Consider the following 11,288-nt stretch of genomic DNA (forward strand, 5'->3'; position numbering starts at 1 on the left):
TCCAAAAAGCTGAGCATTGAACAAAGACTGAGTGGGGTTTTTATAAGCAGACTTACAAAAGTAAAACAAAAGCAGTTAATCATATAGTGTGTAATTTGTGGCCTTGTAGCTGCGTCAAAAGAAAAACAAGAACTGGCTAAATACAGACATTTGTAAAACATAATCATGTTTAAGAAGCCTGGGAAAGGAGTAACTGTAAAGTAATTTATCTTTTTCTCTTTTTTTTTTCCTTCAACATTGCTCTGGAGGGGAGGGGTGTCTGAAGCCCATTCCTTTGGCCTTGGCTGCTCATACAGCATTATCTTATAACTGTCCTTGAAGTGTGCTTGCTAGGCAGAGGAAAACTTCTTTTTTTCTTGTTAACCCTTGCCTGTTACTTTTCTTGGAGTGAATGAATGCATATTTAGTTTTAAATTTCTGCCTCATTAGAGCCACCTATGAAAGCAGACTGGATCACTGAGTCACTCAGTGGAAGCCTGTTTCAAAACATAGTGTATCAGTAGAAATTTTGAGGTATACTGAAGCCAACAGATCAGGAGATGATTGCTATTGAAAAAGTAGTTTGTTACTCACAGTTCCCAGGAGGAGGGGACACCGCCTGCCACGCCACACAGAGCCACATGGGGAAGCACCAAGGTCAGTTAGGAGGTGGAGGGAAAAGAAGGCTTTGTTTGGTTTGGGTGGGTTGTTTGCATCTGAAAAGTGCTGTCATGGTAAGTTGTATCTCTAAAAATTGGCTAACTCTAGGGGGTCAGCGAAGCCCCAGATGTCAGAGCATTGGAATGCAGGAAATAAAAGATGTGGTTAATACCAAGACAACTGTTCCGGAGGGCTGCACAATCTGCACTGGACTTTGTGGGAGGGGAAATTAAACTTTGTTCTGTGAAGCATTCATACTTGGGGATTCATTTACCACCGGCAGTGTGCTACTGCAGGAACACAGGAGAAGCAGGGGCACGTGAAAAAACAGCAGTCTCAGCATAGGCATAGCATCTGCCACACTGACAAGGTTCATTCATTCATTCATTCCAATATTCAGCCAGTGGTTGTTGAGCACCAGCTGTGTGTCAGGCCCGGGGCTGGGGGCTGGATCACAGAGACCAGGCACTAACCCTGCTCCCACAGACCTCTTAGTCTCACAAGAAATGTGACACATGTGAAAGGACAAGGATGGGCTGGACACGGTGGCTCATGCCTATAATCCCAGCACTTTGGGAGGCCGAAGTGGGAGGTGCTTGAGGCCAGGAGTTCGAGGCCAGCCTGGGCAACATTGCAAGACCCTGTCTCTACACAAAAGAAAAAAATTACCTGGGCATGGTGGCATGCACCTGTAGTCCCAGCTACTCTGGAGGCTGAGGAGGAAGGATTGCTTTAGCTGAGTTGGAGGCTGCAGCAAGCTGTGATCTACACTCCAGCCTGAGCGACAGAGTGAAAGCTTGACTCAAAAAAAAAAAAAGAAGGAAGGACAAAGATGATAGAGTGTGAAGACTGCCATGCAGAGGTGGGTCTCCAGTGGGTGGGTAAACAGAGGAGGGAGTGAATCAGGGAGGACTTCTCACAGGAAGTGACACTTACGGTAGGTGTTCACGGAGTTACGTAAGAATTCCCTGTGCAGAGACAATGGGCACAGATGTTCTGGGATGTCTAGGAAGCACATGTATAAGGGCACTTCCAGATCTGGCAGAGTTCAGTGGGGCTGGAGCAGAGGAGCACTGGGGTGTGGTCAGACATGGCTGGAAAGCCAGCTGGGTTGACATCTGCAAAGGCTTTGGGTGCACTGACAAGGGCTGCAGGTGACTGAGGGCCATGCAGGTGACATTAGGAGATTGGCGGTCACAGCCTTTCCTTCTTAAATTCCCCCCACCTCCTTAAGTGGCTGTCCTATCAGATGATTAGTGTTCATTTAACCCCTCTTGTTATAGTTCGGGAAGAACCCCATCAGCTCCTCTAATTTAAGGCAGGGATAGTAAATGCCATCCTCCCTTCCAGCACTCAGGGCAGACATCACCAATCGATTGACATTCTTTGCATCAGAGGCCAGATTGAGCCTCAGAGGCCTTTTCAACACAGCTCTTCAGGCAACAAATATCCAAGGGTCCAGATGGGTATGCATGTCGAATTCTATGTCATTTCTGTTTTAAGAGGTTAAGGACGTCGTGTTCTCTTTCTAGAAGTATTTTTATTTTAGAAAAAAGAAACTGCAGAGTGAGGGCAAAATTTAGTCAAAGAAATTAATAGCTAATGGTAGAATTTTAGTCTGCAGAAGTTTTGGGAAGGGAAGTCTGTGCAAGTCTCTCAATCCTGTCTCCGTTGCCACAAAAAAATGTTTACGTTGTTTATTTTCCAAGGCAAGGTAAACGCCATGGAGGAAGAGAGAGTTGTTTCCATGTTAAGCTCCACCCACGATGTCTCCCTTTGTATCCCCCACAATGCGCGCGATCGTTCAGGCAAAGAATAGGCGCTCACTAAATGTGTATTGATTGAATCTAAATTGCAACTTTATCCAACACCCTCAGGGAAGCCAACTGGAAACTAAACTCACCCCCATATATTGCTGAAACGCATTGATTACAAAGAAGCCAATGCTGTATGACAGCCCCAACTTGTGAGATGCGTTTTTTCCCAAAGCCACGTAAATCGCGATTCGTGCAGCCCGTTGCTCATTCTGTGTCTTGCACCGTTGCCAGCCATTTGCTCTTCTCGTTAGCTCCTTGAGGACAGGGGTCACTGTTTTCACTGCTCAGCCTCCTCCTGATCGGCCCAGCCCAGGGAGAGCTCTCAGTCAATACCTGTGAATGAATGAGTGACACTTACTAAGCACAGCGAGATGAATAATTCATCATTCCTATCCTTCTTCCCAACCTCCTGATCCAGGATGGCATAGACGTGTGGGAGGCGCACATGCTGGGAGCGGTTTGAGTCCCCTGCCGGAGGTTGCAGAGTGCCTGGGCACGGGGGTGGGGGCATGCTGGGGGCATTTGCAGAAAGGGCAGTAGGAGAGCAGTTTGGAGGGAGGTAAGGCAGGAAGCACTCAGTCCTGGGCTCAGGGACTGTGATGTGCTGCTGGAAACTGCCTGGGGAGCTCAGGAATGAGGGGAGATGGCAAATAAAGACCTGGCATGAGGCTGGGGGCAGGGACAGAAATCACCCTGGTGTCCGAGGAAGGAAAGTGGAACCCTAAAGAGGTGAGACTACCAGGGAAAGTGAAACAAGAGAGAAAGAAGGGATGTAGAATTGGATTATTGGGGTGGAAAGAGGAAGCCAGGTGGGGGAAGAGTCAGAGGAGGCTCAGGCAGAGGGCAGGAGGGGAACTGGGAGAGGACAGGAAGCCTTCAAAAAAATCCGAAGCTGGCACCTTCAACAGAAGCCATGGAGCAACCCAAGAGGAGCCTGGGAGACAGGGACTTGGTGGCTGCTGAAAGACAGTTTCAGCTAAAGGGCAGGAGTGAGAGCCAGCCAGCACTGCAGAAGGTGGGGGGAAAGGCAAGCAGCCTAGATGGTTCCTTCAAGAGGTTTGTCGATAAAAGGAGCAGTCAATAGGACCCAGGACAGTAAGTTCATTCCTTCTTTTAAACTTTTCTTCTTTCTGCTTCCTTCCTCCTTTCATTTCCTTTCCTTTTTCCTTCCTTCCTTCCTTCCCTTTTTTCCTTCCTTCTCTTTTCTTTTTCCTTCCTTCCTTCTTTCCTTCCTTCCTTCCTTTTTTCCTTCCTTCTCTTTTCTTTTTCCTTCCTTCTCCCTTCCGGGTTCATGCCATTCTCCTGCCTCAGCCTCCCGAGTAGCTGGGACTACAGGTGCCTGGCACCACACCCGGCTAATTTTTTGTATTTTTAGTAGAGATGGGGTTTCACTGTGTTAGCCAGGATGGTCTCGATCTCCTGACCTCGTGATCTGCCTGCCTCGGCCTCCCAAAGTGCTGGGATTACAGGCGTGAGCCACCGCGCCCGGCCTATTTTCTCTCTATTATTCTGACTGAGTGAATGCTATTGGTCTGTTCTTGAGTTCACAGGTTCAATCTCTGTCATCTCTACTCTACTATCAAGCCCATCTAGTGAGGTGTTTTATTTATCTTTTTTCTGGTTATTGTGTTTTTCAGTTCCTTAATTCCATTTGGTTCTTTTTTATAACCTTGATTTTTATTGAAATTTTCTATTTTTCATTTGTTTCAAGAGAATTCATAACTACATTTGGAGCATTTTTATAATGACTGCTTTTAAATTCATGATAATCCCTCTGATTCATTTGCATTTTGGTGCCTGTTTGTTTTTTCATTCAAGTTGTAATTTTCCTTTTCCTTGACATGATAAATGATTGTCTGCTCTATCCTGGACATTTTAGGTATTATATTATGAGAGTCTGGATCCTATTCAACTTTTCTTTTTTGGCAGACTGTCTCCCTGTTAAGATGTAGCGTAACGGTTGTGTATTAGTCTGTTCTTGCACTGCTATAAAAAAAATACCTGAGACTGGGTAATCTATAAAGAAAAGATGTTTAATTGGCTCACAGTTCTAAAGGCTGTACAGGAAGCACAGCAGCTTCTGCTTATGGGGAGGACTCAGGAAGCTTCCAGTAATGTTGGAAGGCAAACAGGGAGTGAGACGTCTCACATGGCCAGAGCAGGAGGCAATGAGAGGGGTGGAGGTGCCACATATTTTCAAACAACCCAATTTCATGAGAACTCACTATTGCAATGAGAACTCCAAGGGGGATGGTGCTAAACCATTCATGGCAAACCACCCCCATGATCCCAGCACCTCTCACCAGGCCCCACCTCCAACACTGGAGATTACAATTCAACATGAGATTTGGGTGAGGACACAAATCCAAACCATATCAGGTTGGATGAGTTGTATATTCAACCTCCCACTGGGCCCCACCAGTGCTATCGTGACAAAAGTGTAGCACTGATTTACCCTGCTTCATTGCAAATGGGTGGTCGGCAGTGAACTCCCATCTCTGCCTTGATGATACCTTCCCATTGAAAATGGATCATCAGCTTGCACTGTCTTATTGTATCCAAGCTACCCTGCTAGGCTCTGCTGACCCAGGGATGGGAGAACCAGACAGCTGGCTCCCACTGTTTTGTTGTGGCAGAGTGGGGCAGAAGCTCAGCTCTCCACTGGCCCCTGCTGGTAACAGGGTAAGAGAGAGGGGAACTCTTATGCTTCTTTGTTGTGTCATGTCCAGAGATTTTTTTTTTTTAGTTGTAAGATGGTGGACTCAGGAGAAATGGGGCTACTCTATCTTGTCTAGAGTTAGAAGTTCAGCTTTCTATCTCCTCTGTTTCTTTACCTGAAAAATGGGAACAATACTACCTACTCTACCTACACTACAGAGCAATTTTCAGAATTAATGAAGAAGTTCATGTGTATGAAAGTACACTGGGAAAATGTTATATCATGTTATGTTAGTAGACTGTTATTTCTGAGACTAGGGTCTGGCAAGATGTAGCTTGAGAAGAGATAGGATAAGTGGCGGGGCACCTCCATATTCATCTATCAATTTAATGTTGGTGAAAACAAACTTGACAGCCAGAAGCCAGCCTTCTATTGCTTATTTCCCTGTTTCTTTTGAGTCTGTGGTGACCTTTCTCTTGACAAGCAATAACCCTGGAGAAAGCTAGAGGAAAAACAAAGATTAGGGTCACAGCAAGGAGAGAGCAATAAAGTAGCTTTAAAGAGCCTAATAAACCAGGATAATTGAATGTAGTAAGGATTGTGGCTGGGACAAGGAGGTGTCTACAACACCATTTTCAGAAAAACAATCACAAAAGAAAAACAACACTGGAGCTGGGAGGGAAGGAACTAGTTGGAAAGGAAACCCAGAGGAGATAGGAACAGCCTCTCAGAATAGTCAGCAATGACTCTGCCTTACTTAGAGGTTATGGGACAGGGCTACCAATTGGAGTGACCTCAGTATTACCAATCAGGATGACATAGATCTTGTGTGCTTTTGGCCCCTGTATTAGTCCGCTTTTGCACTGCTATGAAGAAATACCTGAGACTGGGTAATTTATAAAGGAAAGAGGTTTAATTGACTCATATTTCCACATGGCTGGGGAGGCCTCAGGACACTTACAATCATGGCAGAAGGGGAAGCAGACATGTCTTACACAGCAGCAGGCAAGAGAGAGCGTGCAAGAGCAGGGAAAAGTGACTTATAAAAACCGTCAGATCTCGTGAGAACTCACTATCATGAGAACAGCAAGGAGGAAATTGCCCCCATGATCCAATCACCTCCCTCCCTCAACACGTGGGGATTACAAGTCCCTTCCTTGACAACTAGTGATTACAATTCAAGGTGAGATTTGGGTGGGGACACAGAACCAAACCATATCAGCCCTCATTCCAGGCAGGCAAAGGGCTCTGGATTAAGATTTGGGGAACCCCTTAACCCCTGTGAGCCTCAGGTTCTCCTTCTACAAGATGAAACTGGTAAAGGTGCCAACTCTGCTTGGTTGTTTGAGGGTCAAAGGTGGATCACCCAACCTGTTCATGGTTGGCAATCAATATATACAGTAGTTCCCTGCCTGATCCCAGGCCCAGAAATTTTGGCCTCTGTCTAGGCTGGACACTGACTGTGGGAGGTTCCTCTCTAAGAGCTTACGTGCTCTGCCATCATTTCCTGTGTTTTCTGGCCCATAGTTGGGAGGGGCATGCCAAGGTGACCATGCCCTAATTTCCGTTTCTAAATCGTCTTCATTGCAGCCTTCTGGTTCTTCTTTCTCTTCTTTGTCCCAGAGGTCTCCCTTGAACTCACTGTAGGGGGATGGGGACTCTGGAGGCCTGGTCCTGGGGGCTGATCCTGAGGAAGGGGCATTCCTAGGCCAGAGTGAGGTCCTGGGGTGAACCACAGAGCAAGTTCCATCTCCCACCCCACTCTCCTTGTCTTGAGGAAGTTGACTTTAAATAAAGCCCAACATGCCCCGATAAACTGCAAGCTCAGAAGACAGGGTCTGTGTCTGTCCTGTTCAAGGGTGTCCCACCCCACACCCCTTCCCCCATACTGGAGTGCTGTGCTGGAGTCAGCTCCTGCCAGCTCAGAAGAGTCAATTCTTACATTTTCAGGAATTTTGCAAATTGCTTGTTAAACATAGCCATTATTAGAAATTAGACTGGCTGGGTGCAGTGGCTCATGATTGTAATCCCGGCACTTTGGGAGGCCAAAGCAGGAGGGTTGCCTGAGTCCAGGAGTTCAAAACCAGCCTGGGCAACATAGGGCGACCTCATCTTTACTTTTTAAAATAAAAATAAATAAATACACATAAATAAATGAAAATACAAATTAGACTATAAAAGCCTACAATTAAATAAATTTTATTGAAAACAAAGATAATGAATATTCAAAACATATCACTCCTTAATTATTTTGCTGTTTGCTCTGCTCTGCTCTTGGGGTTGGCACCTATTATATCCGTAGAGTGGAGATTCTGTACCATGATGTGCTAGCAGGCATCTCTTCCCAAGTCTGCATATAGTGACGCCATGTTGGCAGCTTGATATTGGCCATGGTGGGAGTATTCACACCACAGGAATCAGCAGACACTACAAACCACAGCTTGCCCTATTGTTTGGTTTGTTGTCTAGATTTAAGGAAGGGATGGAGAAAAGTATGAATAATGTAGATTAAACATAAAAGCATGTCATTGTTAAAGTGTAAACAGCACAAAGAATTTTAAAACTGTTTTTCCAGTATTTGATAACTATTATCAGGGCCTGGCATGGTGGCTCACGCCTGTAATCCAAGCCTTTGGAAGTCCGAGGCGGGTGGATCACAAGGTCAGGAGATCTAGAACATCCTGGCTAACATGGTGAAACCCCGTCTCTACTAAAAAATACAAAAAATTAGCCGGGCGTTGTGGCGGGCGCCTGTAGTCCCAGCTACTCCAGAGGCTGAGGCAGGAGAATGGTGTGAACCCAGGAGGTGGAGGTTGCAGTGAGCAGAGATCATGCCACTGCTCTCCAGCCTGGGCGACAGAGCCAGACTCTGTCTCAGAAAATTAAAAAAAAAAAAAAAAGGATTATCAGATCAGATTCAGCAAGGAAGTCTATTATCAGATTCAGCAAGGAAGTCTCTCATGTCATCGACAAAGGAGTCAAGTTCCAGCGTGCACTTTTGTTGTTTTACCTTTATCTTACTTGTTAACATAAATGAAAATATTAGCCACCGTAATCATGGTGAGTAATCATGGCAGGATTATTCTCGTAGAGCCCGTTGTTAAATAGTTACTAGCACACTATTGTCTGGTGATTAGAATAGTACCTAGCTTAGAAGACATGCCCCGTTGTATGAGTCCGTTCTCTCACTGCTATAAAGAAATACCTGAGGCTGGATAATTTATAAAGAAAAGAGGTTGAATTGGCTCACGGTTCTGCAGGCTGTCCAGGAAGTACGGCTGGGGAGGCCTCAGGAAACTCACAATCACAGCGGAAGGTGACGGGGAAGCAGGCATGTTTTGCGTGGCTGGAGCAGGAGGAAGAGAGAGAGAGGAGGAGGCGCTACACACTTAATAAACAACCAGAGGGCCGGGCGCGGTGGCTCACGCCTGTAATCCCAGCACTTTGGGAGGCCGAGGCGGGTGGATTACCTGAGGTCGGGAGTCCGAGACCAGCCTGACCAACATGGTGAAACCCCGTCTCTACTAAAAATACAAAATTAGCCGGCCATGGTGGTGCACACCTGTAATCCCAGCTACTCGGGAGGCTGAGGCGGGAGAATTGCTTGAACCAGGAGGTAGAGGTTGTGGTGAGCCAAGATTGCGCCCCTGCACTCCAGCCTGGGCGACGAGCAGAACTCCATCTCTAAAATAAAATGAAAAATAAAATAAAATAAAAAAACAACCAGATCTCGTGAGAACTCACTGAACATCATGGGAACAGCGAGGAAGAAATCCACCCCCATGATCCAATCGCCTCCAACCAGGCTCGTCTTCCAACATCGGGCATTACGATTCGCCATGAAATTTGGGCAGGGCCACAAATGCAAACCCTGTTACCAATAAGTACCTTTTGAATGACTGAAACCAGTGAAAACAAGCTACAAGGGACATGTAGGGCCACCTCACCCCTTTTGCTTTAGCAGCATTGGTCTTTCACATTTTGGGTGCTGTCTGCCTCCCCATTCTTGCTCCAGGCCCCCTTGCCCTTGTTCACTTGTGCTCTGGCCCAGGGCTTCTAAGCTGTACTATTCATATGAAACACCCGGGTGTCTTGAGACAATGCAGGTTCTGGCCCAACAGGTCTATGGTGGGGACAAAGATTCTGCATTTCTAACAAGATCCCAGGTGACGCTGGTGCTTGTCATGGAGCACACATAGAGTGGCCAGGTTCTAGCCACCCTGCCCTCCTTCCCACGTGCCAAGATCAGGGTCTCCATGTGACCTTCGAACTTGCCACAACCTTTACCTGGGGCGCTGTTCTCCCTGGTCTTCACATGACCTGCTTCCATGCAACATTGGGGTCTCTGTTCAGACATCACCCTTCAAAAACAAAGATCTTTTTCCTGACTACTCATGCAAACGTAGCTCCCCATCTCAGTTCTCTGCATAATGTTACTGATAGTTTCTAGTTGATGTGTTGTCAGCTTTCCTCCCTAGAATGCAGGCTCCATGGGAGCCCCCCATTCCCACTCTGGTGACTTTACAACAGCACATGCCCAAAAAACAAGTGTTGAATGATCGTGGTGGTGATGTCACAATGCTAAGGGTGGAGAGAGCTGGCATGATACAGGGGATGGAGGCAGTGATGGAAGGGGGATGGTTATAGCTCAAATGCATGAAATTTTCTTTTCTTTTGTTTTCCTTTCTTTTCTTTTCCTTTTTGTCTTCTTTTCTCTTTTTTTGTTTTCTTTTTTAGAGACAAGACCTTATTCTGTTGCCCAGGCTGGATCACAATGGCACGATCATGGCTCACTGCAGCCTCTGACTCCTGAGCTCAAGCAACCCTCCCCACTCAGTCTCCTGAGTAGCTAGGACTACAGGTGTAAACCACCATGCTTGGCTAAGTTTCTCTTTTTGTTTTCAGAGATGGGGTCTCACTATGTCACCCAGGCTGGTCTTGAACTCCTGGCCTCAAGTGATCCTCCTGCCGTGGCCTCCCAAAGTGCTGCGATTACAGGTGTGAGCCACCAACTCTGGCCTAAGTTTTTCTTAAATAATAGACACAAGAACCCTTTACTCAATCACTTTTGTTCCTCCACAGTCACGGCCCACTACCAAGACTGCCAGCCCCAGGCCGGGCACGGTGGCTCATGCCTGTCATCCCAGCACTTTGGGAGGCCGAGGTGGGCGGATCACGAGGTCAGGAGATCGAGACCATCCTGGCTAACATGGTGAAAACCCATCTCTACTAAAAACACAAAAAATTAGCCGGGCGAGGTGGCGGGCGCCTGTAGTCCCAGCTACTCAGGAGGCTGAGGCAGGAGAATGGCGTGAACCTGGGAGGCGGAGCTTGCAGTGAGCTGAGATCGCGCCACTGCACTCCAGCCTGGGCGACAGAGCGAGACTCCATCTCAAAAAAAAAAAGTGCAAGCCCCACCCCTCCACTGTCCCCATTCACTTCCGTGGTGTGTGCAGAAGAAAGAGTAAAGGACCCCCACCAAGGCTCTGAGTAAGGGCTGCAGGGTGCCGGTTCTCATAATGGTTTCTCTAGAGTTTTGCACAAACAAGATGAATGGGGCCACAGACAGGCAGCACCCAGAGGTGCATTCTGGCCGGGCCTTGTGCCCAGGGCAGGTTTCTCCATCGTGTTTTATTTCCAGAACTAAGTTGAGCCATGGCTGGTGCTGCCTTCCACCTCTGACTCTGCCAAGAAGTGCCTGGAGCCCTTGTTTTCAGGGAGGAAGTATCTCTGGTGGGTTTTGAAATTTCTGTGTGATTTCTCTTAACATTAAATCAATACTGGCAGTGTCTTTTGTTATTTTTCTGTTTACGGAGCCAATGCTTTAACTAATATCAGCAGATACCACATGCTGATTGGCCCTGTTGTATGCCAGGCCTACGTTTCATCTCATTCAATCCTCTCAACAGTTCTAGGGAACCCAATCTCATGTTATCCCATTTTAGAGAGGAGGCACTTGAAGCTAAGAGAGGTTAGGTCATTGGCCTGAGGTGAAACAACAGTTGGGGTTGGTCACTACTGCAGGGGTCGCAAACACAACTGCCTAGAGCAGTTGTGCTTTGCAGGCCAGACAGTGTCTGTGCAGCTATTCAGCTCTGCTCATGAAGCACAAAAGCAGCCTTGGACCATCTACAAACAAATGAGTGTAACTGTGTTCTAATAAAACTTTATTA

At 46.9% G+C, this 11,288-nt stretch overlaps 1 long non-coding RNA gene across 3 annotated transcripts; it reads right to left on the reverse strand.

Moving 5' to 3' along the window:
- Nucleotides 1-2,474: 2,474 nt before the first annotated feature.
- On the reverse strand, nt 2,475-9,648 carry LOC129523626 (uncharacterized). 3 transcript variants are annotated; one of them, XR_008667166.2, is made up of 5 exons: nt 9,403-9,648; nt 8,678-8,799; nt 8,366-8,461; nt 7,434-7,580; nt 2,475-2,789 (listed from the first exon to the last, which is right to left on the reverse strand). It is a non-coding gene; the product is annotated as an uncharacterized lncRNA (long non-coding RNA). The 3 variants fall into 3 exon arrangements; XR_008667164.2 differs by lacking the exon at nt 7,434-7,580; XR_008667165.2 differs by lacking the exon at nt 2,475-2,789 and having other exon boundaries at nt 7,299-7,580.
- Between the last annotated feature and the right edge of the window lie 1,640 nt (nt 9,649-11,288).

The sequence above is a fragment of the Gorilla gorilla genome, chromosome 6 (assembly GCF_029281585.2).
Source record: "Gorilla gorilla gorilla isolate KB3781 chromosome 6, NHGRI_mGorGor1-v2.1_pri, whole genome shotgun sequence".
NCBI classification, from domain to species: Eukaryota; Metazoa; Chordata; class Mammalia; order Primates; family Hominidae; genus Gorilla; species Gorilla gorilla.